At 37.2% G+C, this 26489-nt stretch overlaps 1 pseudogene; it reads left to right on the forward strand.

Moving 5' to 3' along the window:
* Nucleotides 1-723: 723 nt before the first annotated feature.
* On the forward strand, nucleotides 724-16026 carry LOC138444631 (CWF19-like protein 1 pseudogene; annotated as a pseudogene).
* The last annotated feature ends 10463 nt before the right edge of the window (nucleotides 16027-26489 follow it).

The following is a 26489-nucleotide window of genomic DNA, read 5'->3' on the forward strand; positions in this document are numbered from 1 at the left end:
TCCCTGAGACAAAGCCAAAGATAAGTCAGGCAAATTGTAGAGTTTCCCAGATATTACAGCTAGGTGTAATTAGCTGTTCTCAGTATTCTTACTTAAAGTATTACTTTTCACCTCATGCCTACTTATAAATGCCCATATCCAAGGAAATGACCCAAGTTTTAGGACTCAGGAGTCATGAGCTTATTCTATTTCAACCTACAGGTGAAGGACCCATAAAATCGACCAAGTGAAGGGCTTTTCAGCCCAAGTCACTTAATCATTACAGTTCACTGCTGCTTCCTGAATTAAGCATGTCTGTGGATATAAAACCTATCAACTAAGAACACACTGGAAAATGAAGTAAATCATAAATGCCTATCAATTTACCAGTTCTGAAAAACCATTCTTTTATTCACAAAATGAGTACTGATTGTCTTCAAACTGACTTATCTGTGTAAGACTCTCTTCTGATCAACTATGACATAACAAAAGGAATCGCCAAATTTAAAAAAAAAAAAAGGAATCTTAAACATATAACCTCCGTGTTACTAGCTATGTTTTGCTCTTTGAGTCTTACAAACTATTCAGTTAACATTTCTTTAAAACTGTGCAATTAACATTTGAAATAATAAGAAGAACCCTTGCAGGCAGGTGATATGAAAGCTATATTCTCCCAAGGACTCAACTCTGCAGTTTTGTATGAAGCAGCATCTGGTAAGATGTGCTGAGTGTAGGAGACCCGCAATGCACTTGTCTGATGAGCTGTGGAAGAATTTTCCAGTGGAATGTACATGTGTCTCTTCTCTGAAGTTTTCAAAAGTGTTTTCGGATCATACACTTATTCCTCTTATTTTTGCAAAAGGTAAGAAATAGATGAATTTTGGTTCTGTTTTCAGAAGATTCAGAGACCTGAGATCACTGCATATTTCAGAAAATGTTACCCCATAGGGCTACTGATACACCAAGTAATAAAGCTAGACCATAGGACAATCCCTGTGGCTCAATCCCTGTGGTTCATAGGGTTTCTCTGGTGGCACGGACGGTAAAGAATCTGCTTCCAGTGCAGGAGACCTGGGTTCAATCCCTGGATTAGGAAGATCCCCTGGAGAAGGGAATGACAACCCACTCCAGTATTCTTGCCTGGAAAATTCCATGGGCAGAGGAGCCTTGTGAGCTATATGGGTTGGCAAAAAATCAGACACGACTGAGCAACTAACACACACACACACGCACACAAATAGGACAATCATAATGACAAATTTCATACAGCACTGAGTCCCGCCTATAAATTAAAACACAAGTGGTAACCCCTCCTTACAACAGAATGACAATAGAATGGTAACCAACTAATATGGACGGAATACTGGCATTAGAAAATCCCTTAGCTACTAAAACTCGAGGATTAAAATCTAAAGCATTTCCCCACCTCAGCAATATTGGAATAAACTACCATTATGGAGCTTCTGATACAATACACTGAGAAAGACACAGCATCACTTCAGTGATAGTCGTTCCTAAATTCTTTATAACCTGAATCTAATCATGAGGAAACTAGACAAACCCAAATTAAGGAACGTTCTACACAATAAGAGACCTACTTATACTTTTCAAAACTCTCAAGGATGAGAAAAACAGAAAAAATATAAAACTGCAAACTAAAGAAGACTAAAAGGACATAAAAAACTAATGGGACATAATTAAATGAAATTCATTTAATTTGGATTAGATCTTAGAGTAGGAAAATCTGTAAAGGATATCATGGAACATTTAATGAAATTTGAATATGTACTATGAATTAGAGTATGCATAAATGCCAAATTTTAGAGTTTTAACAAACATACTGAATATACTCTGGTTATAAAAGGGACTGTACTCATTCTTAGGAAATAATCACTGAATTTTTAGAGGTAAAGGGGCATATCTCCTGTCTATTCTAAAATGCAGATAGATGGGTGATAGATGATACAGAAAGTTTAATTAAACAATTACTAATCTGGATAAAAAGGGGGGTGTGTGTGCGTGCGTGTGTGTGTGTGTGCACGCACGCACACGCACACCCACATGCATGCTTTCAACTCCTTGGAAAATTTGAAACTACATACAAGTTAAAAAATAAATTAAAAAGTCTGCTAAGCTCAGCCCTCTAAAATACCAACAGTCCAGGTTTGACAGCTCTTCAATTACTAACCATTTATTTTTCCCAGACCTAAGGGATTTCTTGGGTGAGAATTTTCATCACTGTAACCAGGAAAGTCCCAGAAAACCAGGGGAAATTTGTGACCCTACCCCCAATATGCAGGGTGAGAATTTACATTGGACATGGAGCAGAGGAGTTTCCTTGCTGCTTCATTTGAATGCCAAGATTTATGCATTTATAGAAGCATCAAATCAATGTAAGAGAATACTATTGGGATGAGAAAAGAAGATAGGAATTGTGCTATTAGAGAGTTTGGCTTGCTAGAGTAGTCATTTGTTAGAGGAAATAGCAGAGGTAGATTTTTACTACACACTTTCTTTGTAAAGAATGACATTTAGCCTGTACATGTGTAAGTTCCATCATCCAAAAATATAATAAATATGCAAAATTCTTTACTTGAATTTAAAGAGATTGCCTCTTTATGTGAAAGATTAAAGGAAACTGATTCCTCTCTTGGTGGTGTTTAGTCTCTAATGAAGGAACTTCAATTTATTTCAGCTGAGACTACATTTTAGCATCCCATCCAAGGCACAGTAACTACCATAGCTGGTACGCATGGTACATTGATTGGTTCTAAAGGGAAAACAGATGAATAGTGTAATTGTATTTTTAAAACACTTAAAACATCTTTTTTTTTTTTTAGTTTTTTATTTTTTTAAATTTTAAAATCTTTAATTCTTACATGCATTCCCAAACATGAACCCCCCTCCCACCTCCCTCCCCATAACATCTTTCTGGGTCATCCCCATGCACCAGCCCCAAGCATGCTGTATCCTGCGTCAGACATAGACTGGCGATTCAATTCACATGATAGTATACATGTTAGAATGTCATTCTCCCAAATCATCCCACCCTCTCCCTCTCCCTCTGAGTCCAAAAGTCCGTTATACACATCTGTGTCTCTTTCCCTGTCTTGCATACAGGGTCATCATTGCCATCTTCCTAAATTCCATATATATGTGTTAGTATACTGTATTGGTGTTTTTCTTTCTGGCTTACTTCACTCTGTATAATCGGCTCCTGTTTCATCCATCTCATCAGAACTGATTCAAATGAATTCTTTTTAACGGCTGAGTAATATTCCATTGTGTATATGTACCACAGCTTTCTTATCCATTCATCTGCTGATGGACATCTAGGTTGTTTCCATGTCCTGGCTATTATAAACAGTGCTGCGATGAACATTGGGGTACATGTGTCTCTTTCAATTCTGGTTTCCTCAGTGTGTATGCCCAGCAGTGGGATTGCTGGGTCATAAGGTAGTTCTATTTGCAATTTTTTAAGGAATCTCCACACTGTTCTCCATAGTGGCTGTACTAGTTTGCATTCCCACCAACAGTGTAGGAGGGTTCCCTTTTCTCCACACCCTCTCCAGCATTTATTGCTTGCAGATTTTTGGATCGCAGCCATTCTGACTGGTGTGAAGTGGTACCTCATTGTGGTTTTGATTTGCATTTCTCTAATAATGAGTGATGTTGAGCATCTTTTCATGTGTTTGTTAGCCATCCGTATGTCTTCTTTGGAGAAATGTCTATTTAGTTCTTTGGCCCATTTTTTGATTGGGTCGTTTATTTTTCTGGAGTTGAGCTGAAGAAGTTGCTTGTATATTTTTGAGATTAGTTGTTTGTCAGTTGCTTCATTTGCTATTATTTTCTCCCATTCAGAAGGCTGTCTTTTCACCTTGCTTATATTTTCCTTTGTTGTGCAGAAGCTTTTAATTTTAATTAGATCCCATTTGTTTATTTTTGCTTTTATTTCCAGCATTCTGGAAGGTGGATCATAGAGGATCCTGCTGTGATTTATGTCTGAGAGTGTTTTGCCTATGTTCTCCTCTAGGAGTTTTATAGTTTCTGATCTTACATTTAGATCTTTAATCCATTTTGAGTTTATTTTTGTGTGCGGTGTTAGAAAGTGATCTAGTTTCATTCTTTTACAAGTGGTTGACCAGTTTTCCCAGCACCACTTGTTAAAGAGATTGTCTTTACTCCATTGTATATTCTTGCCTCCTTTGTCAAAGATAAGGTGTCCATATGTGTGTGGATTTATCTCTGGGCTTTCTATTTTGTTCCATTGATCTATATGTCTGTCTTTGTGCCAGTACCATACTGTCTTGATGACTGTGGCTTTGTAGTAGAGCCTGAAGTCAGGCAAGTTGATTCCTCCAGTTCCATTCTTCTTTCTCAAGATTGCTTTGGCTATTCGAGGTTTTTTGTATTTCCATACAAATCTTGAAATTATTTGTTCTAGTTCTGTGAAAAATGTGGCTGGTAGCTTGATAGGGATTGCATTGAATTTGTAAATTGCTTTGGGTAGTATACTCATTTTCACTATATTGATTCTTCCAATCCATGAACATGGTATATTTCTCCATCTATTAGTGTCCTCTTTGATTTCTTTCATCAGTGTTTTATAGTTTTCTATATATAGGTCTTTAGTTTCTTTAGGTAGATATATTCCTAAGTATTTTATTCTTTTCGTTGCAATGGTGAATGGAATTGTTTCCTTAATTTCTTTTTCTACTTTCTCATTATTCGTGTATAGGAATGCAAGGGACTTCTGTGTGTTGATTTTATATCCTGCAACTTTACTATTGCTTGGAATGTCACTTCATTTTTTTTTTTTGCCAACAAATAATGCCAATTTTTCTTTGATCTTAAGAAAATAATGCAAATTTAAAGCAAGGTTTTTTCAGAGATTATTATGTATTTCAGTTGAGAAAACTGTTGGAAAATACAGGCCAAAATTTCATATTACTACCATCAATTCAACTTAAACCTTTTTGTAAATAGATGTTAAGCTGAATGTGAAAAAGAAATTCTGAAGGATTGTTCTGCAAGCATGGCTCAAGTGTTTGCCTTCAAAGTCTCTTTTAAAGAAAGTTAGCAAATAGACTGTTGAGTTACACAAATATCTTCACATAAATACTTTCTCCCCATGGGCCACAACTACACTTCTTAGACTTTGAAACAAAACCTAAGAGAAACATCCTTTATTTTTCAACTGAGTTTTTCTTTTGGAATTGCAACATTGCCTTGAGGAAAGTAATTGGACTGGAATCCTAAGATATTTTTCGAATCTTAGTTTCACTAATTATTGGTCTGAAGATAGAGCAAGTCCTGTGAGCCTCTGAGCCTGTTTACATACCTGTGAAATCATAACACAATAATACTTGATTTACACACCTCACAAAGGATGTTTAAAGCATCCACTGTAATAATGTATAAGAAAATAATTTGCAAACTTTGGTTATGATCCTTTTGGATCATAGTTCATATATATCACCCAAATACTGTCCTGATAGTGTGTACAATAGTTTTGACTCAAAACGTTTTCATTTTACCTAGCTTCAAGATAACTGTATTAAGAACAGATTAGATTGTGTGAGAAATTCATGTGTGCTGCTATCAGGGGCAAAATATGCCTCTCTCCTTAGTGAGGAGATAACACATGTTTAGGGCTTCCTAGGTGGCTCAGTGGTAAAGAATCCACCTGCCAATGCAGGAGACACAGGTTTGATCCCTGGGTCAGGAAGATCCCCTGGAGGAAGGAATGACAACCACTCCAGTATTCTTGCCTGGAAAATCCCATGAACAGAGAAGCCTGGTGGGCTACAGTATATGGGGCCACAAAGAGTCTGACACAACCTAGTGACTGAACACACAATACATGTTCTACAACAAGGGATGAACTGGAGATTTTCAACAATGAGTTCCTGCCTTTATCAAGGCAATTCCTGTCAACAAAACCTTCCTTCAGGGCATCTCTGGCTCTGCTACCAGCAGCTCCAGGGTGGTTTTTCTTGAGGGATTAACTCTTAGCAAAGACCTTCTACGTAATTCGCATTTGTTCCCCAGAGGTCTCAACACCTTCCCTGAAGAGTGACCCTGGTCAGCTCTCTGAAGGATCTCCATGTTTTTTGGCAATTCACAGTCCAGGGTCACTGTCTTAATACCATCTGTCCAAGAAGTATTTATTATATTCCCACAGTTTTCCCAAAACTGAGCTTAATGATTGGGATAAAAGTAAGCAAAACAATATGAGAAACTTATAGGCTAATGTTAGCCACAGAATCACTTCCAGAGATAGATATGCCTTGCTGACCCTCAGGTAACTGCCAACTCTTAAGGATCCCAGCTAAAACCAGAACTAAAGATTATGAGCAAAATAAATGGATATGTTTTTAATTCACCAAGTTTTGGAGTGATTAGTTAAATGGCAAAAACTAAGGAAATAATAATAAATAAGGATGAAATAAATATTGTTTGTAAGAAACTATGCTAATCATATTGCTGCTAGTGATAGAAATGGCCATTATCATGGGGCAAATACTGGCAGTCACAAATGCCACATTTAGTGAGAGATGTTTAGGTTTTACAGCCATGCATTTTTAGCTCTTCTATGAGTCACATCAGTCTGTCATAACAAAATACCATAGACAGGGTGCCTTAAACAGCAGAAATTCATTTTCTCACAGTTCTTTCACAAGATCAAGTGAACTCTGGTGTCTTTCACTCTTCTTCGTAAGGGAACCAGCCCTATTGGTTTAGGGGCTCACCTTTATCACCTCATTGAACATTTATCACCTCCTTAAAGGTCTTATACCCAAATACAGTCACTTTGGGGAAACACAAACATTCTGTCCAGACTTAAAAAGCACTATTATTGTTGAAACTCCTATAGTAAAATTCACTTGATTATTGCAAGATGGAAACTTTCTAACCCTTAACTCTCTTTTCCCTGTTAAACAATTGTTTTTGATAACATAGTTTCTTAGTAATGCACCTTTTGCAATATTAAGCTGAACACATTATAAAAATTGTTCTTGCTAACATGTTTGCTATAGAACGCAATATTTTATGAAGAAAAAACATTATATTGGAATAAATAACTTTAGCTTTGGTAGCTTTTTAGAAGTAAAGATAGTCTTTAAAACAAGTAAGTCACGTTTATTGTTTTACTCCTTAGAAAAACAGTTCTCAGAGGTCTACAAATATATCTCATTTTTATTATTTCCCTTTCTTCTCATATATTTTTCTTTTCACATTTTAGAAAGAAGATGTCAACCTTGTGATATTATTTGAATAACAAAATAGAAACAGTTATATTATGTAAGTGGCAAAGAATGTTTAAAGTCTATTAGTTATTTGTTTATGCTCAGTGAAACAAGGCAGAGCAAGAAAGACAAATACAATATAATGTCACTTATACATGAAATCTAAAAAATAAAACTAGTGAATATAACAAAAAAGAAACAGACTCACAGATAGAGAACAAGCTTGTGGTTACTGGTAGGGAGAGGCAAGTGAGGAAGGGCAAAATAGGGGTAGGGGATTAAGAGGTACAGACTACTAGGTATAAAATAAATAAGTTATAAGGATATATTGTATAACACAGAGAATGTAGCCAGTATTGTACAATAATTATAAATGGAGTATAACCTTTAAAAATTTTGAATCACTGTTTAACACATGAAGTTTATATAATTATATAATTGTAATCAAAATGATTATATGTAATTATAATTGCAGATCAATTATATCTCAGGAAAAAGAAAAAAGTCTATTAGATATTTGAATACTATAAGTTTACCACAATGCATTTAAAAGGCATTTTTGCAAATTTTGTATTTCTTATAGTAAAATGCTACAAAGATATCACTGGTCTACTGTTTCACATTCGAAGTGTTTTGTATTGTTTTGTTTCAATAATTTTTTCAAATGTTATTTATGTACTTGTTTAATTTTGGCCACACAGGGTCTTCACTGCTTTGCTCGAATTTTCTCTAGTTGCCACGAGTGAGGACTACTCTGTTGTGGGGTACAGGATTACATCTCAGTGGCTTCTCTTGGTGCAGAGCGTGGCTCTAGCCTCATGGGCTTCAGCAGTTGCAGCACTCAGGCTCCATAGTTGCAGTGCAGGGGCTTGGTTGCTCCACAGCATGTGGAATCTTCCCAGACCAAGGATAGAACCCATGTCCCCTGCACTGGCAAGTGGATTCTTAACCACTGCGTCACGAGCACAGTCCTGCGTTTTGTATTTTAGGTGGCGCTCGTGGTAAAGAACCCGCCTGCCAATGCAGGAGATGTAAGAGACACAGTTTCGATCCCTGGGCCAGGAAGATTCCCCTGGAGGAGGGAATGGCAACCCACTCCAGTATTCTTGCCTGGAGAATCCCATGAACAGAGGAGGCTGGAGGGCTACCGTCCATAGGGTCACAAATGTCAGACACGACTGAAGCGACTTAGCACACATTCACGCAAGGAAAGAAGACTAAAGTGTACAAAATAGTGGCTACATCATAACACATAAAGAAATGGCCTGTTCAATTCAATAAATATTGTTGGCTATCTACTATTATATTTTTCTCTTTTTTACTACACCAACATGAAGTTAAAGATATAGATTATTCTGTACCCTGACATCATGAAGATATTTTCACATGTTAATAATTTTGCCTTTCACCCAGGCTTTATTTTGTGCATGATATAAATTAGGATTCTGATGTGTTGTTAATATAAATACATGTGGCCTGAATAGAATTTATGGAAAATATTGTTCATCCTCCACTTAACTTGCATGCCATCCCTGTCATACGTCATACATGCACATATGTGGGGCTACTACATATGTGGGGCCTACTTTGGGGCTCTCCATTTTCATTAGTCTGTCTACACCCATGCCACATTTCTTAATTAATATAGCTTTGTAATAAATCTTTTTTTAATCTAATTTCCCCTCTTCCTACCCCCTCACCTATAGCAATCACAAATCTTATTTCTTTTTCAATGAGTTTCTTTGCTTGTTTGTTTGTAGAAGTGTAATTGACCTATGACACTAAATTAGTCCCTAGTGCAAAACACAGTGTTTCCATATTTTTATACATGTATATCCAGGCAATAACTCTTAATATACAGAAGAGCAAGTCTTTTTAAGACTGTATCTATATGGTCTCTTGAATTTACATATACATTTTTTAATTAGCTTGTCAATTTTTATGGAAAAACCATGCTACGATTTTGACTAGGATTGCACTGAATCTACAATCACCTAAAGATAATTAATGCAACTTATTTTTTCACTTATTTAGGTATTATTGACTATCTTTCACTTATATTTTATATCTCCTCATAGAGTTCTTGAACATACTGTGTTAAATATGTTTTATATAATTTATATGCTTGGTGCTAGTACAAATAATATCTTTAAATTTTTTGTTTGTCAGTTCGGTTTGGTTGCTCAGCATTATCTGAGTCTTTGTGACACCATGGACTGCAGCACACCAGGCTTCCCTGTCCATCACCAACTCCTAGAGCTTGCTCAAACTCATGGCCATTGAGTCGGTGATGCCATCCAACCACTTCATCCTCTGCCATCCCTTTCTCCTCCTGCTTTCAAACTTTCCCAGCATCAGGGTCTTTTCCAATGAGTCAGTTCTTTGCATCAGGTGGCCAAAGGATTAGAGCTTCAGTATCAAGCCTTCCAATGAATATTCAGGACTGATTTCCTTTAGGATGGACTTGTTGGAACTCCTTGTAGTCCAAGGGACTCTCAAGAGTCTTCTCCAACACCACAGTTCAAAAGCATCAATTCTTCACTGCTCAGCTTTCTTTATGGTATAACTTTCACATCCATGCATGACTACTGGAAAAACCATAGCTTCAACTAGACAGACCTTTTTTGGCATAGTGATGTCTCTGCTTTTTAATATGCTGTCTAGTTTGGTCATAGCTTTTCTTCCAAGGAGCAAGCATCTTTTAATTTCATGGCTGCAATCACCATCTGCAATGATTTTGGAGGCCAAAAAAATAAAGTCTGTCACTGTTTTCATTGTTTCCCCATCTATTTGCCATGAACTGATGGGACCAGATGCCATAATCTTTGTTTATTGAATGTTGAGTTTTAAGCCAGCTTTTGTTTGTATTCTTACTATTTATCACTGTTGTATAGAAATGTAATCCCTGGAGGAGGGTATGGCAACCTACTCCAGTATTCTTGCCTGGTGAATCCCCATGGACAGAGAAGCCTGACGGGCTAGAGTCCATGGGGTTGCAGAGTCAGACAAGAAACAGCAACTAAGCACAGAATAGGAAAATAATAATTTTACGATATAGACTTCATTTGGCAGCTTTGCTTTCCTCTTAATTTTGAGTAATTTACTTGTAGGTACCTATGGTCATTCCTTGTACACAATTATATGATTTGCAAATAAGCTTTTATATTTTTGTTCTTTTCAGTCATTAAACATATTTCTTTTTCTTGTGATAACACTGTCTAGAAACACTGGTAAAATACTGAATAAAGTAGTACTTAGAATCTTGATCTTTTTTTGCAGACTCAAAAGTAGAGCTTTCAATTTTTTCTCCTCACTCTATATAAAATTTACTGTTGATTTTGAGTCAGTTCAGGTAATTCCCTTCTGGTTCTAATTTGCCAAGAACATCAACATCAGTGAAGATTACATTTTATTGAGTGCTTTTTCTGCAATTGGTGAGGAAATTTTGTGATCTTCTTTAATCTTGTAGTATGGCAAATTATATTAAGATATATTTTAACATTAATACAAGCTTATCTTCCAGAAATAAACCCAAATTTGTCATGGTAGATTATACTATTATGCTTTATATATGTTCTAAATTCTCTTTGTAAGCATATTATTTTTGATTTTTATATCCTTGCTTCATAAATAAAATTTTCCCATGTTTTCTTTCCTTACTATCTTTGTTACATGTTGGTATTGAAATTACACTAGCTTCATAAAAAATTTTTTAGCACCCTGGAATAGTATAATTAAGATTGAAATATTTGTTCTGTGAACACTCCTAAAACATATGGGTAGAGAATCTGTGCTTGGAATTTTCTTAGTGGGAATATCTTTGGTTACTGATACAATTTTTAGTTATTATAATACTTTCCAGATCTTCGAATTCTTCTCTAGGTAAATTTACATGTATATATTATAGAAATTTGTCAGTTCAGTTAATATTTTTAAATCACCTAACATAAATTTTATGGCATATTTTCCATAAACTTGTCATAAATGTTAAAATTCCCAGAAATATCCAAATAAGTTATAAACTTACGTCCAGACAAAAATCTGCACATAAATGTTTATAGCAGCATTGTTCATAATTGCCAAGACTTGGAAGCAACCAAATGTCCTTCAGTATGAATGGATAAATAATTCATGGCACATCTGTATGACAAGATATTATTCAGCAATAAAAATAAATGAGCTATGAAGCCATGGGAAGATGCGAAGGACCTTAAACGCACGTTGTTAAGTGAAATAATTCAATTTGAAAAGTCTGCATGCTATATGATTTCAACTCTGACATTCTTGAAAAGGTGAAACTGCGGAGACAACATAAAGATCAGTTGTTGCCAGGGGCTTGTAGAAGGGAAGATGGGATGACCAAGTGGAGCACAGAGAATTTTCAGGGCAGTGAAACTATTCTGAATGATACTGTGACAGCGAATAAGTGTCATTATACATTTGCCAAAACCCACAGAATATATAATGCAAACAGTGAACTCTGATATTACTATAAACTTTAGTTAATAATAATGTGTGACTATAAGCTTATCAATGGTAACAAATGTTCCATACCAATGAAAAATGTGAATAATTAAGGGAAACTGCATTCAGGATAAAAGGGGTTATCTGGGAATCCTCTGTATTTTCTGCTCAATTTTCTTTAAATCTAAAACAGATTTTAAATATAGTCCTTTGAATAAATAAATAAGCATTGCATTAATCTTCTTTTCTCATATGATGCTTTCTAGTTTCCTTTATAATTGCATCAATCTTTAAATATATGTTTCCATTACTATATTACATTTTTATAATGATGGAATCCAAAGCTGTCTAAGTCCTGGATCCAGTTTCCTTTACAAACTCTTTCTGTGTCATTAAAACACTACATTTTTTTCCCTAATTGACTCACTTTTATGGGTATGTTACTTTGATAGACAATTTTAAGAAATGCTCTCATTAGTGTATGTTTCCTTCCTCAATAGCTTTTTTAAAAAATTAGAGTTCCATTATTGTTGCTAAACTGTGATATTTTTTAATAATTACTAAGCACCAGGTGTGCCAACTAAGATAATTTTTAGCTTACCTTAGTGTACAGTTGCCTGAAATGTCAACTGAATAAATTTATTTATTTACATTAACATCGTGATCATATAAAGCCATCAGAGCAGATATTTCACAACTCTAGATAAGTTCCATAACCCTGGTGGAATGGTAATATTTTTCTGATAAGTATGGGAAACAAAAAAGAATCAATTCAAGGAATTAAACAAAGACATATGTCTCAGGACACTTTGAGAGTTCCGCATTCTCTTTCCTATTGAATGCAGCTCATATGCACAAAGATGAAAGCCTGTGTACATGGCCCTCTGATTGCCTAAGAGGATCTGGTTTTGCTTTATTTGAGATGTTTAGTTAATACAACTTTCCTAAACTTTAGAATTCAAACCTCCTTTTTTCCTCTGGGCAGCTATTTTCCCCTCAAATTACAAATGATCTGTAAAGTGAAGGAAGTCATAAGTCTGATTCTTTTGTACTGACTGACTTAAGCAGCAAGTTTGAAATATCAGAATTATTTTATGAAATTCCCTGCAACTAAGCAGAAAATTTGCTTGCTACTATTAGTTATCTTTTTTATATTTGATTAGGAGGAATTTTCTTTTGTTTATTCTTTTTTTTTCTTTATTTGATCTGGAGGAACTATATGAATGAAGGGCAGAGCAAAAATAAACTATCTTTCCATGTATATGTACGGCTGAGCCCCTTTGCTATCTCCCTGAAGATATTACAGCATTGTTAATTAGCTATGGTGCTCAGTCACTTAGTCATGTTCAGTTCTTTGCAGCCCCATGGACTGTAGCCCACCAGGTTCCTCTGTCCATGGAATTTTCCAGGCAAGAATACTGGAGTGGGTTTCCGTTTCTTACTCCAAGGGAACTTCCCAATCCAGGGATCAAACCCACACTCCCTGCACTAGCAGGCAAATTCTTTACCACTAGTGCCACCTGAGAAGCCCGTTAATCAGTTATACTCCAATATAAAATTAAGAGTTTAAAAAATTGAAAAACTATACATAAATCTTATATTAAAATATACAAAAATCTTAATACTTAAATTTTAGGTTTAGTTCATAATTCTAAGCTCTTGTATTTAGGATAAACTTGAAACTATTTCTATTTCAAACTCCTAAATATCGGGAACTATGGCACTAACAGTAAGAATGAAGAAAATAAAGTCTTTTCTCCCTCCTGTGGGCATGCAGCTATGTGTTGAACTTCACTGTACTTTTTTACCTATAGGTCTCAGGCACGAAATCTCTACTATATAGCTGTTTGCTAACAAAATCAGTTAGTCACTGAAGTTTAGAGCAGGAATTTTTTAGCTTTCTTGAATTTAAAAAAAAAAAAAAAAGAAATGAGTCATAGTCCAATACCTATTTTTGTAAATGCCCTCTCAGATACAAAGCTCAACTAAAAATCAAATTTCTCCACTAGGTTAGTTGCTTAGAAAACAGCTGTGGAATCACCATGATTGAATCAGTCAGGTCTAGTTAGGAGAAGAAACCACACCAAATAGTCCAATAGAGGTCATTAACATCGGACACTAATTACAAAGGAGTAGGAGCTAGAGACACTGAGGGAATAGTGAGGATACTCAGAGTTTAGAGTCAATAGCCAGAGCCAAAAGCTATTCTAGAGCTGCAGAGACAAGGGAGGTGATGCCATCGAAGATCTGAATACAGACCATCCAGACAGAGGCCAAATCCACAGAGGAGCAGTCGCTCATGGAGTCAGGGTTCAGATGGGAACTGGGGCTGTGGCAGAAATCTGCCCAGTGGAAACCGTGACCACAGAGAGGACTTCTAGAAAGAGATGGAATTATGGAGACTCTGATTATGCTAGAAACGCAACCCAAAGCCCAGGGAGATGGCAAAGAAGTAACCTGTCTTCCCTCCCCTAGTCCTCCAATTTGTCACCCATTAGCCACATCTATTTAGAAAATAATTGGGACCTCCTGGTGGTCTAGTGGTTAAGAACCCTCCTGCCAATGCAGGGCACTTGGTTTTGATCCCTGGACCGGGAGGATTCCACAGGCCGTGGGGCAACCAAGCCAGTGCGCCACAACTGCTGAGCCTGTGCTCTACAGTCCACGAGCTGCAACTGGCCCACAGGCCACAATGACTGAAGCCCAAGAGCTCTAGAGCCTGTGCTCCACAGGAGAAGCCACCACAATGAGGAGCCTGTGCACGGAAACTAAAGAATAGCCCCTGCACACTGCCGCTAGAGAAAGCCTCTGTGTGGCCAGGAAAACCCAGCACAGTCAGCTATTCAATTAATTAAAAAAGGAAAACAACTGGCAAAGGGGATGTAGCAAATCAAGTCTTCAGAGATCAGAACCTTGAGGCACTGAGTAGGATTACAAATGGACCCTTTCGCAAAGTGAAGCAGTCATGATTTGGTGGGATTTAGTAAAACATGCAGAAGCTTGGAACTAGGAAAGAAGAAAGAAATGTGGGGTTGGAAAGTCCCATAGTAACTCAGAGTAACATTATAAGACAGAAATATTCACATTATTATCGTGTATATTAAGTTTTAGAGCAAATAACAAAGGTTTCAGGAATGTTTTTAAAAATGAGTTCTTAAATCAGTAATAAATCTTGCTTATGTCCAAGTTCCTGTGATAGCAACCATCTATTGAACACTTATTATGTGCAAGGCACAGTGCTCTATATACATTTTCTTATCTAATCCTCACAAGATCTCTGTGAAGCAGATATGAGTATCTTCACTTTGCAGATAAAGGGACAAAGATATAAGAGGGATTAAATAATTATCTGAGGTTACAATGGTAGTAAGGGGGAGAGTTTCTATGCAGACTGTTTTTCCGATTTCCAAGCTGTCATGATCACCACGCAATCCTGCCCTAATCAGTGTTGGCCAAAGGGAGCTTCATTATGTGTTATTCATGGTCACCTTTCTGGAGCAGATGGCTCTCTCCCACTTCCACAAGGCTGGCTCACAATAATGGTTAAAATTAAAAAGGTGTTTTACATCCAACCCACACGGAAGATGAAATCATTCCTACTTATGTGACCAGTGATTTGTCTAAAAGCTGTACGTACATTTTTCTATCATCTCTTTCATCACCTGTGACTGTTCATCTATAAGATGGAAAAGGGGACAGGTGCACTGAGGCAGGAAAGAGACATCTGTCTAGTGGCAGTGATACCAAGTCTTCTCCCCACCCAAAGCAGCCTTGCAGACCTCCCTGGACTCCAAGCTCTTGCTGATTTTGCCCTGCCAGCCCTGAAGTAGAAAAACATCTGGTGTTCAAGATTGGCACACATTGTTACCTTGCCCTGGCCAGAGGAGGCTTATCTAATTACTATGTCCTCATCTTGCCCATTGGGCTAGAGCCCAAGCAGGGTCCATATGACTTAATTCGGTAACAAGATAGTAAGAGACATCACCTCCAGCAACGAGTCATTCTTGTGCCACTCAGCCAGGGCACCACTGCTGACATTAGAAATGCCTTCTTTTCCCAGGGCACAGGAACAACAGATAGCGCTCTTGGGTATCCCAGAGCCCTCTGCCATCAAGCAGATGGCACTGCCAGGAGCAGCAACATATTTTTATGCTGAATTTGAAGCAAGAGAGAAGCCTTTCCACAGAATTAAAAGGAATTTTCCTTTGCAGTTTGGAAGAGAGTTCTGCCCAGTAAAGCCATCCTTAATATTCCCGACAAGCCTGGCCGGAGGCAGTGTCAGAACAGCAAGGAAGCAGAAGAGAATCTGTTCAGCAGGTTTCATTCTGGATGATTAAGCAAAGGGAGCAGGACTTTATGAACTTCACAGGAAGTAAGAGCAGCCCGATCTTAAAGAAACTACAATATCCCATGGGTACTGGGGCCCTTCTTTTTTTTGTACATTCCCTTGAACCCTATCTGCAGCAAAAGGCCTGAGATTGAACGGTTTTTGGAAAAAATCCATTCTCGAATAAAAACTCCAGTGGGTACTGGGGACCTTCTTTTTTGTGCATTCCCTTGAACCCTACCTGCAGCAAAAGGCCTGAGAGAGAATGGTTTTTGGAAAAAGTCCATTCTCGAATAAAAACTCCATTTGTTGAAAGCATGTCTGTCACCCAGATCCAAGTACAGCTTGTGTTTATCAACATTTTCAAAAAACATGTAGAGTATCAAAATCCAAATGCTTTTACATGAAAGAAAAAAAAAAGGTGTGTGATGGGTAGGGGGCAACACCAATTCTGATATTTTTATTTTAGACTAAATTAGGTATTTCTTTGAATAGTTAAGCTGAAACAGCTTAATTATTGATTGATTAATATTTATTAACTTCTGATATACTATATAGTGTGTACATGTCGTGTGTGTGAGTATAGTATGTGTATGTGTTTAGTAGGAAAGAGTGCAGTGTACTATACTGGAATTCTCTCAAAATTGCCTAAGACAATGGCATTTAAGAACCTTATTTTTAATGGGTATTAGTACTCATTAAAAAATAATAATAATAAAATATGTGCTATATAGTAGTAAATTTAATCCCTACATATTTCTATATAATGCTACCCGGGTTACACTGGACACGTTTCTCAAAGAAATGTACTTCCAAGAAAAAGTAGTGAAGAGAGGAGCATCATTCTTCAATTTCAGCCACTGGGTATCACGAAACTATTTTCTGTCTCTGGGTCAGCACTCCATTGGGTAAAGAGATTCAAGTGTCCACCTGGGCTCTTCCTTTTCCCTGTAACCGTGGATATGTCACTTAAGCCTGTCCCATTCACAGTCATTTCTCCAAACTGTGAGGCAATTACTTCCTCAAAATACATTCCAAGTAGGAAAATGTAAAACGAGAGGGTTGATGTTAATGTACTTTGCAAATAATAAAATGCTACCCAAATTTAAGTTGCAAGAGAAATTCTTCTGAGTTCTTGTGCACTGGCTTAGATATACATACTCACCCATCCTAAACACTTTCATACACACACACATACCCCTAGGGAACCAGGGGTCATGCCATGTTATATGATTCACGCTTTTATAAGTTAGGATTGATTCATGGACCATGAAAATTGTTGGAGGGGTGGGAAAGGAAGGCATATAGGTTCTATAGACTGGAACAGTTGTCCTGGCCCCTATCCTACTGCTGAACTCTCTTAGTATGTTAAACAAACAGAGAAAACGATGTGCAATTTGATGCTGGGAAAAGCATCTGTGGCAGAAAATCAAATTAAACCATCTAATTATTTTATGGTTCCCTAAAGGTTTTTCTTAGTGAGATTAGAAAAAACACATTACCATCTCATCTCCATCTAGAAGAATACGGGATGATACTTTCACAGATAAATTACAAAAAGAACTTTCTCATGATTGATATCTAGAAAAATAATCAGAAACATCAAGCCTGTCATACAGAGCAGGACTACATTCACTATTTTAAATATTTCACGATACAAGATATATTATATCTCGTATAGAGATTTCTATAACATAGAAATAAAAATAATATTTCTCTATACACCAAAGAATTGATCCTTTTGAACTGTGGTGTTGGAGAAGACCCTTGAGAGTCCCTTGGACTGCCAGGAGATCCTAAAGGAACTCAATCCTGAATATTCATTGGAAGGACTGATGCTGAAGCTAAAGTTCCAATACTTTGACCACCTGATGTGAAGAACTGTTTCATTAGAAAAGACCCTGATGCTGGGAAAGATTGAAAGTAGGAGAAGAAGGGGGCTACAGAGGATGAGATGGTTAGATGGCATCACCATCATGTTCAAGTTAATGAACATGAGTTTGAGCAGACTCCGGGAGATGGTGAAGGAACAGGGAAGCCTGGGGTGCTGCATTCCATGGAGCTGCAAAGAGTCGGACACAACTGAGTGACTGAACAACAACAAATACAAGATAATTGCATTAACTGAAAATTGGAGAACTGAGAAATTTTCAATCTGGGGGATTTAATTCCAGCCAATTTACTTTCTTTTTTTAATCCAACACAGAATTTTAAAACACCATAGCCTATGATCTAATTACTAGACCATTTTTTTCTGTAGCTGTTGCCAAACCATCGTCATTATTAATTTTGTTTATCGTGTAGGTTTTGGTTTGTTTGTTCGTTTTAGGTATGCCGGAGGTCAGTCTTCCTGATTGTCTTTATTTCAGAAACTACTTTATGGAAAATTCCAAGCTACTCATTTATGTGTGCTGTGTGCTAAGTAACTTCAGTCATGTCCGACTCTGCAACCGCATGGACTGTATGTAGCCCACTGGGCTCCCCAGACAATGGGATTCTCCAGGCAAGAATACTGGAGTGGGTTGCCATTTGCTCCTCAACTGGATCTTCCCCGACCCAGGGATCGAACCCATGTCTCTTTACTGCTCCTGCACTGGCAGGCAGCTTCTTTACTATAACTCCACGGTAAAGGTTTTCCTTTACCACACCAACGCATTCATGTGTTATTTTAAGCCTGTTTTATTCCTTTGAAATGCCACAGTAGGTAACTCAGACTTTAATTTCCCATTTTATTTTAAAATTAAATAATTACTTCTATCTCTCAACTGAAACTTTGCATTCTCCAAGAATATTTTACTCTCTTTTCTCTAATTTCTGTTTGAATCTATACTTCAGTTATCACTCTGGCAACGCAAATGTCTATGAAGATATAGAAAAAGTTGCCACACCAACTCATTTACATGTTGGTCTTAATTTTCTTCTTGACTTCCTGAAGCTTGTTATCATTTTTCCTAAACTCTGAAATAAAATATTTTTTATATTTTGGCAGTTGTCACATGCCAACTAAGGAGCATAGCACAGAAGAAAAACTATATGGGAATTACTTAAAATCTTGCACTTCAGAGCATCTCTTATACATAATAGTGAAGCATGATTAAATAGACTTGGCTACCTGAAAATAATAGCTCCTAATTTGAAAATGCTGATTATCATATTTTATTCTGGTGTATTTCCTAAAGCATTAAAGGTTTGTATTCATCTTTTGTAATCAACCTAAATTTATATTGCAAGTAAAATCTGTGAAGTTTCTGGGCAGAAGAATGATCATTTGGTACTGATACCAGCTTTCTAGCTGATGGGACAGGGAGGGTGTAACGGCCGGCAGTAGGGCTGATTGTCATTTAGTTTCAAATGACCAGGATGTCTGGGGTGAAGCACAGGCGAGCCACCAATTGCTCTAAATATAGATCTATCCCCTATTTAATTAGCATAAAAAATTTTCACAGATCACCCAAAAATTTGTCAATTTTCAAGTATTATTGTGACTTTTTGTCTTTTTCTATATCTTCATAGACATTTGCACTGCCAGAATGATAACTGAAGTATAGATTCAAACAGAAATTATAGAAAAGAGAGTAAAATATTCTTGAAGAATGCAAAGTCCCATTTGAGAGATGGAAGTAATTATTTAATTTTAAAATAAAATGAGAAACTAAAGTCAGAGTTAACTACTGTGACATTTCAAAGGAATAAAATGAGACATAAAATGACATTTATTGGCTCACAGATCTGCAGTTTGGGCTGCATCCCACTGGAGAGTCTTTCTTCTAATCTCACTTGGGGTCACTCAAGCACTTTCTGGTATTGAGAGCTTTACTGGGGATGGATGGTCCAAAGCGCCTTCACTCGTGGATCTAGTGGTCATCCAAGACAGTCACCCAAGGCACCCCAAGCAGTCTGTCCAAATTTACTAATGGGGTGAAAGTGGATATTTTAAGACCTCTTAGGATCCAGGCATACAAATCATGCAAGGTCCCTTATACTATACTTTTGGTCAAAGCAAGATGCAGCCCTATTCAAATCTAAGAGGTGGGAAAACAGACTCCAATTCTTCATGAGGGCTAAGAAATTGACATTGCAAAGGGGTAGGGATGCAAGAGTATAATACACTGGAGGGTCTTATTGTCCTAGTCCATCAGCCTAGACATAAAATTATTCTTTCACAGTAATGATTAAAATAGCTTCTAATATGCATCAAAACATTTACACATCAAGCAGCTTTTCTAACTAATTAACATATAAATTTTCAGGCAACTATCTCTTGTGCTAAGTATTGATAATTCTGAAGATGATATATATAATGGATTATTACTCAGCCGTTAAAAAAGAATGAAATAATGCCATTTGCAGCAACATGGATGGACTTAGAGACTGGCATTCTGAGTGAAGCAAGTCAGACAAAGAAGGAGAAATAACGGATGATGAACCTTATATGTGGAATCTACAAAGAAATGACACAAATGAACTTATTTACAAAACGGAGACAGACACACAGACTTAGAGACTGAGCTTATGGTTGCCGGGGGAAGGATCAGGGGAAGGAAAAGTCAGGGAATTTGGAATGTATAACATGTACACACAGTTATATTTAAAATGAGTAATCAACAAGACCTACTGTATAGCACATGGAACTCTACTCAATGTTATGTAGCAGCATGGATGGAAGAGAAGTTTGGGGGAGAATGGATACATGTATATGTATGACTGAGTCCCTCCACTGTTCACTTGAACCTATCACAACATTGTTAATCACTATACCCCCAAAACAAAATTAAAATTTTTAAAATAAATAAATAAATAAAATGGATAACCAACGAGGACCTACTGTATAGCACAGAGGACTCTGTTCAATATTCTGTAATAACCTAAACGGGAAAAGAATTTAAAAAATAACAGATACATGTATATGTATAACTGAATCACTTTGCTGCACACCTGAAACTATCAGAACATTGTTAATTAACTGTATTTCAATATAAAAGAAAAAGTTAAAAAAAAACAAAGCAGGCATTTCAAATTACTAAGATAAAATATACTATGCAACAAATTCTTATATTATTCGGTAATTATTTCATAAAATAGATTATGAACAAAATGGTCATTTATTTGGAAAAAAGTAAACTTGTGATACACATCTCACTGACCAAAATAAACACAAATAAATTGACTACATAAGTGTATAAATGTTAACACTGGAACAAAGTATGAGTAAATATATCTAAAACCTTAGAGTGTCATTTCTGACTTTTTTAAATTGAAGTACAGCTAATTTATAATATTATATTAGTTTCAAGTACACAATATAGTGTCTCAATGTTTTATGGATATACTCTTTAAATTTATTACAAAATAGCAACTATATGTCCTTGTGCTGTACAATATGTCTTTGTTGTTTGTTTATGTTATACATAGTAGTTTGTGTCTTTTAACCCATATCCCTACCTTGCCCCTCCTCCCTTCACAAGCACATTTAGATCACAAAATTTTAGGCAAAGTCTGCCTGTGAAAGCCAGATTATCAGAAAAAAATTATAGATTTTATTACATAGCAATAATCATAGCTGCTGCTGCTGCTGCTGCTGCTAAGTCACTTCAGTTTTGTCCGACTCTGTGTGACGCCATAGATGGCAGCCCACCTGGCTCCCCCGTCCCTGGGATTCTCCAGGCAAGAACACTGCAGTGGGTTGCCATTTCCTTCTCCAGTGAATGAAAGTGAAAAGTGAAAGTGAAGTCGCTCAGTCGTGTCCAACTCCTATTGACCCCAGGCTCCTAGCCTTCCAGGCTCCTCTGTCCATGGGATTTTCCAGGCAAGAGTACTGGAGTGGGGTGCCATTGCCTTCTCCGAATCATAGCTAAGACTCATTAATAATTCATAGGCAGTATTCTAAATGTTTTACAATTATTATAACACTTAACATTCACATACTGTCTATGAGGTGCTATGCTGTGTGTTTAGCTGCTCAGTCGTGTTCAATTCTTTGCGACCCCATGGACTGTAGCCTGCCAGGATCCTCTGTCCATGGGGATTCTCCAGGCAAGAATATTGGAATGGGTGGCCATGTCCTCCTCCAGGGGATCCTCCCAATCCAGGGATCCAACCCAGGTCTCCCACACTGCACGCAGATTCACCGTCTGAGCCACCAGGGAAGCACATAAGGTAGGTTTTAGCATTATTCACAATTTACATCTGAGGACACTGAGGCATGGAGTTGCTTATTTTCTATAACCACATAGCTTATAATTGGCCAGTTAGAACCATAGCATTTGGACTACATAGCCTGTGCTCTGATATAAAACTATGTTTAAGGCCAAAAAATGAAGAAATATAAAGTTGAAGGCATAAAAAACATGGGAAAGGGAAATAGATAAAAGACATGGCAAGTGAGAAAGAGTCCTAACAAAAAATAATACCAACAGAAAACAAATGGGCAAAGAACAGAAAATGGGACATTCATACAGAAAAAGAAATATAAATATTCAATAGAAACAAAAAATGTTCAGTAGTGTTGTTAGTTGCTCAGTCATGTCTGACTCTTTGTGACCCCACCAGGCTCCTCTGTCCATGTGATTCTCCAGGCAAGAATACTGGAGTGGGTTGCCATTTCCTTCTCCAGGGGATTTTCCCAACCCAGGGACCAAACCCAGGTCTCCTGCATTGCAGGCACATTCTTTACCATCTGAGCCACCAGGAAGCATTAGTAATCAAATAAATACAAACAAAAGCAAGAATAAATTATCAATGCCAAGCATTAGCCTGGAAAACATAAAAATAATGAGCTTATGAACCTTACAAAATAGCTATCCATATACAGTGATGCTGCTGCTGCTAAGTCGCTTCAGTTGTGTCCGACTCTGTGCGACCCCATAGACGGCAGCCCACCAGGCTCCCCCGTCCCTGGGATTCTCCAGGCAAGAACACTGGAGTGGGTTGTCATTTCCTTCTCCAATGCATGAAAGTGAAAAGTCAAAGTGAAGTCGCTCAGTCATGTCCGACCCTCAGCTAACCCATGGACTGCAGCCCACCAGGCTCCTCCTTCCATGGGATTTTCCAGGCAAGAGTACTGGAGTAGGGTGCCATTGGAGGGTAAGAAAATATCTTCAAAGTCAGAATGACCACACTCTGATTACTGATAGTATTTCCTATAGAAGTTTATTCTGATAAGATACCTAGACAAATGTACAAAGATGTATATTTATCACACTATTGTTTGTAAAATGAGAAAGAAAAGAAGCCATTTTAAAACTCCTCAGTGAGGGAGTGCATAATAGATTATAGAAAAACTGTGTCATAAAATGGAATTCTGTGCAGGTATTAAAAAGGATGATGTAAATCTATTCACACTGATACTGAAATACCCCCTATCTTGGTGAATGGAAAAAAAAAAAAAAAAAACAGTTCCTAAAACATTCTGTAATTGTTGCAGGGAGGAAGACAACTCTGATTCCGTGTTGCAACTGTTTTTTGACATGCTGTTCATTGTTTTTGTTATTATAATCCTACAGAATGGTTTGCCTCAGAGGATCCAGCCCCACTGCCTGACTGTTAAACTGAAGTGCCTTTGCTCAGAACCATATCCACCTGTGGATGGCAGGAAGGAAGAAATTAACACATCCCCTGCCTAAGATTTGCCATTCTAGGAGGTGTTTCAAGATTGCTGCTGCTGCTAAGTCGCTTCAGTTGTGTCCGACTCTGTGCGACGCCATAGACGGCAGCCCACCAGGCTCCCCCGTCCCTGGGAGTCTCCAGGCAAGAATACTAGAGTGGGTTGCCGTTTCCTTCTGCAATGCATGAAAGGGAAAAGTGAAAGTGAATTCGCTCAGTCGTATCCAACTGTTAGCGACCCCATGGACTGCAGCCTACCAGGCTCCTCCGTCCATGGGATTTTCCAGGCAAGAGTACTGGAGTGGGGTGCCGTCGCCTTCTCCGGTTTGCAAGATTAATGGCCTTTTTTTACCTTACTTCCTTACCTTCCCTCATCTCTAATCTATAAAAGAATCTGGCATCAAGACCCCAACAAGATGGTTATTTTGAGGTGCGAGCCTGCCATCTTCCCAGTCTGCTGGCTTTGGATTAAAGTCTCTTCCTTGCCTCAGCACCTCTTCTCTTGGATCCATTGGCCCATCCAGGGATGAGCAGAGCGAGCTTGGACTCGATAACGTAATGTGTGGTCCTCTTAAGTTAAAATAACATGGTAATGCATTAAGAGTATGGAAAAGTATTCACACAGGTTAATAGTAGTTGTAATTGAAATACAGAGGAATTGATTTTCATTCTTTATTCTTCTATGTATTATTTAACTTCTTTATAGGAAGGTTTTGTGGGGTTTTTTTTGTAAAACAGAAAGCTTGGCTTTCTGGTTATGGCAGCATGAAGATACTGGAAAATCCTCTCTCCCACCAAAAAAAAAAAGCATAAAACTTGACAAAGCAAGTTGTCAAAAACAAATATTGCAGAACCATAACAAAATTGACCAATGATAAACAACAAATTGAGATAATTTGAGAGAGTGGGATGAACTGAGCCAGTAGCACTGACATATATGCACTACCATGTGTGAAACTGATCACTAGTGGGAGCTGCTGTACAACACAAGGAGCTCAGTTCAGTGCTCTGTGATGACCTAGAGGGGTGGGGTGGGAGAAAGGCTAGGAGGGAGACTCAAGAAGCAAAGGATATATGTATACCTAGAGCTGACTCACACTGTCGTACAGCAGAAACTAACACAATATCGTAAAGCAATTATCCTCCAAAAAAAAAAAGAGACACGTTGAAAGTAAAAAGGTGAAAAAAATCTGTCCTACAAAGTAAAGTGAAGTCACTCAGTTGTGTCCGACTCTTTGCGACCCCATGGACCCACCACACCTACCACACTCCTCCGTCCATGGGATTTTCCAGGCAAGAGTACTAGAGTGGTTATGTAAGCCAGAAAGAAAAACACCAATACAGTATACTAACACATATATATGGAATTTAGAAAGATGGCAATGATGACCCTGTATGCAAGACAGCAAAAAAGACACAGATGTGTATAACGGACTTTTGGACTCAGAGGGAGAGGGAGAGGGTGGGATGATTTGGGAGAATGGCATTGAAACATGTATACTATCATGTAAGAATCGAATCGCCAGTCTATGTCCGATGCAGGATACAGCATGCTTGGGGCTGGTGCACGGTGATGACCCAGAGAGATGTTATGGGCAGGGGAGGGGGGTTTATGTTTGGGAACGCATGTACACCTGTGGTGGATTCATGTCAATGTATGGGCAAAACCAATACAGTATTGTAAAGTAAAATAAAGTAAAAATAAAAATAAAATAAATAAAAATTAAAGTGCTGGAATGGCTACACTAATATCAGGGAAAACATAGGTTAAGACAAGAAATATTACTAGTGACAAAGAAGGACACTTCTTGATACAAAGGTCACTATATGTGGAAGTTATAAATGTATACATGCCTAATATTAGAGCCTCAAAATACATAAGCCAAATATAGGCAAAACTAAAAGGAGAAATCGACAGTTCAACAGTCATAGGTGGAGATTTCAATGCTCTACATCCAGCAGTTGACAGAACAACTGGGCAGAAAATCAATACTGTTATAGAAGATTTGAACACCTCAATCAACTTGACCTGATATTTTTACAATACTCTACCCCAAAGCAGCAGAATATACATTCTTTTTAGGGACAAACAGAACATTTCCCATTTCACCATAAGTCTAGAACATAAAATGTCTCAATAAATTTAAAAGAATTGAAGTCATATGAAGTATGTTCTCTGAACACAATAAAATTAAATTAGAAATTAACAGCAGAAAAAATTTTGAGAGATCCAAAATATTTTCAGATTAATACATTTATAAATAACCCAAAGATCAAATAAGAAAGCACAATGAAAATAAGAAAATATCTTTAATTTACTTGAAAAAGAAAACATATCCAAACTTGGAAATACAGCAAAAGTAGTGCTTAGAGGGAAACTGAGTGCTCTGAACACTTACATTAGAAAGAAATAAAGATACAAAATATTTAAGCTTCCATCTCAAGAAAGAAGAAGGGCTAATCAAACCCAAATTAAAAGATTGGTGCTGAAATCAATGAATATGAAAACAGAAAACCAAAAGAGAAAATCAATGGAACCAAAATTTGTTCTTTGAAAAGTCAACAAAAATTGGTAAAGATACACAGGCAAAAAACTGACAAAGGCAAAAAAGAGAGACGACACAAATCAATAAAGTTAGGAATGAATGAGGAGGCATTAGTAATTCTCTAACAGAAATTCAAATAGTCATAAGAAAATATTGCAATCTACTTTATGTTAGCAAATTAAACAGCTTAGATGAAATGGACACATTTATACAAATATATTTATTACCAAGAGAGATATAACAAAAAGTAGAAAATCTGTATAAAGCTATAACAAGTAAAAGAATGAACTTAGTAATTAAAAAGCTTCCCACAAAGAAAAG

The sequence above is a fragment of the Ovis canadensis genome, chromosome 8 (assembly GCF_042477335.2).
Source record: "Ovis canadensis isolate MfBH-ARS-UI-01 breed Bighorn chromosome 8, ARS-UI_OviCan_v2, whole genome shotgun sequence".
Taxonomy (NCBI): domain Eukaryota; kingdom Metazoa; phylum Chordata; class Mammalia; order Artiodactyla; family Bovidae; genus Ovis; species Ovis canadensis.